This window comes from Schistocerca gregaria, chromosome 2, assembly GCF_023897955.1.
Source record: "Schistocerca gregaria isolate iqSchGreg1 chromosome 2, iqSchGreg1.2, whole genome shotgun sequence".
NCBI lineage: Eukaryota > Metazoa > Arthropoda > Insecta > Orthoptera > Acrididae > Schistocerca > Schistocerca gregaria.
The window spans coordinates 1,011,978,010-1,011,985,617 of NC_064921.1; the positions used below are offsets into that span (position 1 = coordinate 1,011,978,010).

The 7,608-nt window shown below is 41.8% G+C and overlaps 1 non-coding gene across 1 annotated transcript; it reads left to right on the forward strand.

Annotated features, from left to right (window-relative positions):
• Nucleotides 1–6,314: 6,314 nt before the first annotated feature.
• Trnat-ugu (transfer RNA threonine (anticodon UGU)) lies at nt 6,315–6,388 on the forward strand. Its single transcript has one exon. It is a non-coding gene; the product is annotated as a tRNA-Thr (tRNA).
• The last annotated feature ends 1,220 nt before the right edge of the window (nt 6,389–7,608 follow it).

Consider the following 7,608-nt stretch of genomic DNA (forward strand, 5'->3'; position numbering starts at 1 on the left):
GGGTACCTTCACTAAAAACTACGGTTGGGAATGAACTTGCTGCAAATACTTGCTTAAGTTTCGATTTTTAGTGAAAATTCCTCTTCGTCAACGTCATCAGGTGAAAGGTCTGATCAGTGATCGACAGTGCAAAGTTCAGAATCAAATCGTTTAAATGGCTCTGAGCTCTATGGGACTCAACATCTGAGGTCATCAGTCCCGCAGAACATAGAACTACTTAAACCTAACGAACCCAAGGACATCACACACATCCATGCCGGAGGCAGGATTCGAACCTGCCACCGTAGCGGTCGGGCGGTTCCAGATGTAGCGCCTAGAACCGCTCGGCCACCCCCTCTAGTAATAAACTGTTGTTGCGTTTCAAACAAGCTGATATTTCAATCATCATACGTTTTCTACTACATAATATCATCCAGTATAGCATCTCACATTCTGTCTCAGGTACAATCCATACCTAGAGTATTCTTAAACCTTATTCTGATATCGATGAAGCTTCGTTTACTAAAATTTTGTTCTTCGCTGCTAATCCAATTTGCATATAGTTTTATTATCACCAGTGGTTTACTTTATCTTGAGCTTGTCTTCCGTAATTCGTCCTTATTTCGATGTCTGACTTCACTGAACTGGTTTGACAAAAAAAGATCGTTATTCTAACAAAAAATGGCAATATTTGCGGCTTTTATATGGTGATGTTCACTGACGAAGACAGTTTCCTTACTGTTTTGAATGGCATAACTTAGCTTGTTTACCATAATTTCAACAATACTTTTTCTGTTTGGTGCAACCTTTGTAACGTAAATTTATATGCTTCAGAAACCTCATTTCGTGATAATTTGTACGAGATGTTTCCTATTTTTCACGATTCAGAAGCTCATTTTTGTTGAGGTCGGAATGATAACATTAAAATCTTACGCTGATACAAGTTCATTTCTTCGTTCAGTGGTCCAGCTGTAACCTGGAAACTGTTTATTTTTTACTGCCACGCTTCCCAATTGATATCGCGTTCTCAATGGATGAAGAGCTAACTTTTTTTTGAGAGTTCTGTTTTCAGTCATTGCTCTCATAAAGTATCATATGTCTCCATCTCTGAGTGGATCTTGGCTCATGAAACATGTGTCGTTAGAGAGGAAAACGTCATCACATACGGAAAACACAAAATTAAAAGTTCTTTTATTGCTCACATTTTGTTTACTGTAAACTGTTTATCATCATCTTCATAGTAGCTAATCAAAGTGCTATCGAAAGATTGTTTCCAAGAACTGTAACGAGGCAGACTCACGCAAGTACACCAGCCTGAATACACTTGTGCTTTCTGGTTAACTACAAGATTATCACCTTTCTATTTTGTATCTCATGTTATGCTGTGTTTACTCTCATGTATGACTGCAATAAATTCGCAATGAGTTACACATACATTGCACTTACTATGCACAATGCGTTTCAGAGTCTATGGCTTCATTATCAGGATCGGTTGGTCGAATCACATATTTTTCAGTTATTTGTGGCACAAAAATTAAATTTTCAGCTAGATGCCGAAGGCATCCTTTTCATTTGAATAAGTTGGTTAGTTAACGTTACAGAAGTGTAAATTACTTTGAAGTAGAAGACGCCGTAAGAAAGGCTTAGTTCACGCCGTATATATTTACCCTCATCATAGTCCCGAGAGCCCTGGTGAGTGGAAAAGCCTGTTATTCCCTTGATCATACAGCTTGCAAATGGTGAGTTAAATTAGAAAAAGTTGTTGTATATACAGATACAAAGGATTGCAGATATTGGCTGTGAGTGGGCATTGATTTAAATCAATGGGGAAAGTTCAAAATTTGTGCCAGTGTGGGATTCGAACCCGGGTCTCCGGTATACTAACCACATGCTCTGACCGGTTCTTTTTGTTTTTGTCTGATACATTTATTGGGGGCGCGCGTCCTTTGACATCGGTTCATGCTCGTTGTTGATTCATTCGCTCAGTTCTGTTACTACAGAGGGTAGCTATCTCCGTGACCGAAACCCATGAAGCCATGCGGACACACTGGTCATTGTAACTGCATGCACTACCCTAGCACGCGTCCTGTAAGATTCAAATTCTCGGCTTCTCTACATATTGCTTCTTTCTGACATGCCCGATAGAACAGGCACCACATATACTAGGTGTAGAAGTAAGAAGCCAGAATTGTCTTCTAGATGGTGTTAGCCGTCAGTGTAGGACCCGTGAGACCGCTTCTGCAGCGTCATTTGATTCCTGTAACGGCCGACGAAAAATTTCAACATACAGTAACCCAAGTTTCATACATCGCCATCTGTTTCAAACCCATTAACAGTTCGAGTTTTCTGCTTACGAAGTACGGTTTGCGGATAGGACTAGTTTTCTGTTACCTCAAAAAGAACTGCTACAGAACGGCATCGAATGCTTGTCGAAGTTTTCAGCGAACATGCTCTTGGGAAAACACAGGTTTCGAATGGTTCAAAAAATTCAGAAGGTATACTTAAACTCAACAAGAACTCGAAGCAGTTGAATGTGATGCAGAAAGCCGTTTCTCTGTGGTTGAAACTTACTTTTTTTTTTTTTTCATCAGTCTACTGACTGGTTTGATGCGGCCCGCCACGAATTCCTTTCCTGTGCTAACCTCTTCATCTCAGAGTAGTACTTGCAACCTACGGCCTCAATTATTTGCTTGACGTATTCCAATCTCTGTCTTCCTCTACAGTTTTTGCCCTCTACAGCTCCCTCTACTACCATGGAAGTCATTCCCTCATGTCTTAGCAGATGTCCTATCATCCTGTCCCTTCTCCTTATCGGTGTTTTCCACATATACCTTTCCTCTCCGATTCTGCGTAGAACCTCCTCATTCCTTATCTAATCAGTCCACCTAATTTTCAACATTCGTCTATAGCACCACATCTCAAATGCTTCTATTCTCTTCTATTCCGGTTTACCCACAGTCCATGTTTCACTACCATACAATGGTGTACTCCAGACGTACATCCTCAGAAATTTCTTCCTCTTGACCAGAAATGCCTTTTTTTTGCCATTGCGAGTCTGCTTTTGATGTCCTCCTTGCTCCGTCCGTCATTGGTTATTTTACTGCCTAGGTAGCAGAATTCCTTAACTTCATTGAATTCGTGACCATCAATCCTGATGTTAAGTTTCTCACTGTTCTCATTTCTACTACTTCTCATTACCTTCGTCTTTCTCCGATTTACTCTCAAACTATACTGTGTACTCATTAGACTGTTCATTACGTTCAGCAGATCATTTAATTCTTCTTCACTTTCACTCAGGATAGCAATGTCATCAGCGAATCGTATCATTGTTATCCTTTCACCTTGTATTTTAATTCCACTACTGAACCTTTCTTTTATTTCCATCATTGCTTCCTCGATGTACAGATTGAAGAGTAGGGGCGAAAGGCTACAGCCTTGTCTTACACCTTTCTTAATACGAGCACTTCGTTCTTGATCGTCCACTCTTATTATTCCCTCTTGGTTGTTGTACATATTGTATATGACCCCTCTCTTCCTATAGTTTACCCCAACTTTTTTCAGAATCTTGAACAGCTTGCACCATTTTATATTGTCGAACGCTTTTTCCAGGTCGGCAAATCCCATGAACGTGTCTTGATTTTTCTTTAGCCTTGCTTCCATTATTAGTCGTAACGTCAGAATTGCCTCTCTCGTGCCTTTACTTTTCCTAAAGCCAAACTGATCGTCACCTAGCGCATTCTCAATTTTCTTTTCCATTCTTCTGTATATTATTCTTGTAAGCATCTTCGATGCATGAGCTGTTAAGCTGATTGTGAGATAATTCTCGCACTTGTCAGCTCTCGCCGTCTTCGGAATTGTGTGGATGATGCTTTTCCGAAAGTCAGATGGTATGTCGCCAGACTCATATATTCTACACACCAACGTGAATAGTCGTTTTGTTGCCACTTCCCCCAATGATTTTAGAAATTCTGATGGAATGTCATCTATCCCTTCTGCCTTATTTGACCGTAAATCCTGCAAAGCTCTTTTAAATTCCGATTCTAATACTGGATCCCCTATCTCTTCTAAATCGACTCCTGTTTCTTCTTCTATCACATCAGACAAATCATCATCCTCATAGAGGCTTTCAATGTATTCTTTCCACCTATCTGCTCTCTCCTCTGCATTTAACAGTTGAGTCCCCGTTGCACTCTTAATGTTACCACCGCTGCTTTTAATGTCACCAAAGGTTGTTTTGACTGTCCTGTATGCTGAGTCTGTCCTTCCGACAATCATATCTTTTTCGATGTCTTCACATTTTTCCTGCAGCCATTTCGTCTTAGCTTCCCTGCACTTCCTATTTATCTCATTCCTCAGCGACTTGTATTTCTGTATTCCTGATTTTCCCGGAACATGTTTGTACTGCCTCCTTCCATCAATCAACTGAAGTATTCCTTCTGTTACCCATGGTTTCTTCGCAGCTACCTTCTTTGTACCTATGTTTTCCTTCCCAACTTCTGTGATGACTCTTTTTAGAGATATCCATTCCTCTTCAACTGTGCTGCCTACTGCGCTATTCCTTATTGCTGTATCTATAACGTTAGAGAACTTCAAACGTATCTCGTCATTCCTTAGAACTTCCGTATCCCACTTCTTTGCGTATTGATTCTTCTTGACTAATGTCTTGAACTTCAGCCTACTCTTCATCACTACTATATTGTGATCTGAGTCTACATCTGCTCCTGGGCACGCCTTACAATCCAGTATCTGATTTCGGAATCTCTGTCTCACCATGATGTAATCTAATTGAAATCTTCCCGTATCTCCCGGCCTTTTCCAAGTATACCTCCTCCTCTTGTGATTCTTGAACAGGGTATTCGCTATTACTAGCTGAAACTTGTTACAGAACTCAATTAGTCTTTCTCCTCTTTCATTCCTTGCCCCAAGCCCATATTCTCCTCTAACCTTTTCTTTACTCCTTCCCCTACAACTGCATTCCAGTCGCCCATGACAATTAGATTTTCGTCCCCCTTTACATACTGCATTACCCTTTCAATATCCTCATACACTTTCTCTATCTGTTCATCTTCAGCTTGCGACGTCGGCATGTATACCTGAACTATCGTTGTCGGTGTTGGTCTGCTGTCGATTCTGATTAGAACAACCCGGTCACTGAACTGTTCACAATAACACACCCTCTGCCCTACCTTCCTATTCATAACTAATCCTACACCTGTTATACCATTTTCTGCAGCTGTTGATATTACCCGATACTCATCTGACCAGAAATCCTTGTCTTCCTTCCACTTCACTTCACTGACCCCTACTATATCTAGATTGAGCCTTTGCATTTCCCTTTTCAGATTTTCTAGTTTCCCTAACACGTTCAAGCTTCTGACATTGCACGCCCCGACTCGTAGAACGTTACCCTTTCGTTGATTATTCAATCTTTTACTCATGGTAACCTCCCCCTTGGCAGTCCCCTCCCGGAGATCCGAATGGGGGACTATTCCGGAATCTTTTGCCAATGGAGATATCATCATGACACTTCTTCAACCACAGGCCACATGTCCTGTGGATACACGTTACATGTCTTTAATGCAGTGGTTTCCATTACCTTCTGCACCCTCATGTCGTTGATCATTGCTGATTCTTCCGCCTTTAAGGGCAATTTCCCACCCCTATGACAAGAGCGTGCCCTGAACCTCTATCCGCTCCTCCGCCCGCTTTGACAAGGCCGTTGGCAGAATGAGGCTGACTTCTTATGCCAATTATCTATCAAAATTTAGGCAGTGGCGGGGATCGAACCCGGGACCGAAGACGTTTTGATTACGAAGCGAAGACGCTACCCCTAGACCACGGGTTCCACATGAACTTAATGAAAGACAGGAAGCAAATCGAGAGAACAGTTGTGAGATGCTGCTCGCCAGAAACAAAGGAAAGTCGTTTCTCGTCGAATAGTGACAGGTGATGAAAAATGGTTATATTTTGTGACTCCTAAGCATCGTAAATAGTGGGTGAATCCAGGCAAACCGTCTGTTCCGAAAGAACAGATACCATCGGGGACCATGCAGCTCGGTATAATGAAATTGCAATGAAATGAACACCCTCAGCTGCTTACAGGTGTTGACACACGTCAACGGGGACAGATGAAAATGTGTGCCCCGACCGGGACTCGAACCCGGGCTCTCCTGCCTACATGACAGACGCTCTAACCATCTGAGCCACAGAGGACACCGAAGAATGCACGACTGCAGGGATTTATCCCTGCCACGCCTCCCGCGAAACCCACATTCTCAACGTATTGTCTCGCACTACATTCGTAGTGCCCCCGCCCATTATACTCATTACTCGTGTCCTCGGTGGCTCAGATGGTTAGGGCGTCTGCCATGTACGCAGGAGAGCCCGGGTTCGAGTCCCGGTCGGGGCTCACATTTTTATCTGTAAGCAGCTAAGGGTGTTCATTTCATTGTATTTACATTCCTTATCTACCTAATTCAATATATATTAAATTAATGTTGACGGAAAGATTAATTCGTACAGAAAGGATTCCACATATGGAAGCCACGCAGTTTATGGGTGGTTTCTCCGTAGAGTGTTCTGAATTGTAGAACTGGGACCACGTTACAATTTACATATAATATTTATAAAGCTAGAAAATCTGAAAATGGAATTGTAAAGACTCGATCTAGATATAGCGGGGGTCAGTTAAGTAAAATGGAAGGGGCTACTGGTGACATGAACAGAAGATTGTTGTGTTATCTACAGTTGCAACTACTCTCCTTTCAAAATGATCTGTACGTAACACTAGCAGATTAAAAGAACACTTTGTACCTAAAAGGGAAAGAAACGTAACTAACTTCTTGTTATTAGGTTGCTTGATGTGCTTCCGATGCGATCTACATGGAATTACTTTTACACACTGTTACTACTCGCAGAACGCAAGCTAGGTACCGTCTTCCTATTACTCAGTACTGAAGCTCTTGAAGTCTGCGACCGAACTGTCCTCACAGCGATGGCGTTTGGTTAACTCAGCTTTGGCAAGGTGCACCGAACTCTGTTTTCCTGGAGGTGTGGCACTGCTGGCTCTTTTTCCATTGGCGAGCTGGTCAGCGCCTTCTTGATGCTGTTTCGCTAGCCGCAGGTGAAAGATTCGTAACGGATAGTAAGGTCTGAAAGAGAGTAAGATAGCGAGAGTAGTTCAGTGGTTGAATTGTTCTCATCAAAATCGTCAGCAAACCAACCCCAACAACAGTAGTTAAGATGCTCATGTCAATGTCACAAGCACAATATGAAGAGACAGAGAAATTATATGAGGATACCTAAAGGGAAATTAAGTATGTATAGCGAGATGATAATCTAAAAATTATTTGACACTGACCATGGGACCAGCGAAAAGTGTACAAGAAAGGGTTACTGCAAAATGTAACCTGGGCAGTAAGAATAAAAGAGTAGAAACACTAAGTTCTGCAACAAATTTCAGCTATTAATAGCAAATACAATCAAAATTTTAAAAAAAATGGAGAGATAGGAAGGCCCTGAGGAATACGAGCATTCAAGGTGGATCCATCATGGTCAGACAGAGATTGCGAAATCAGGTACTGAATTATAAGGCGTGCCCAGCAGCGTGTATTAAGTCATATCACAATT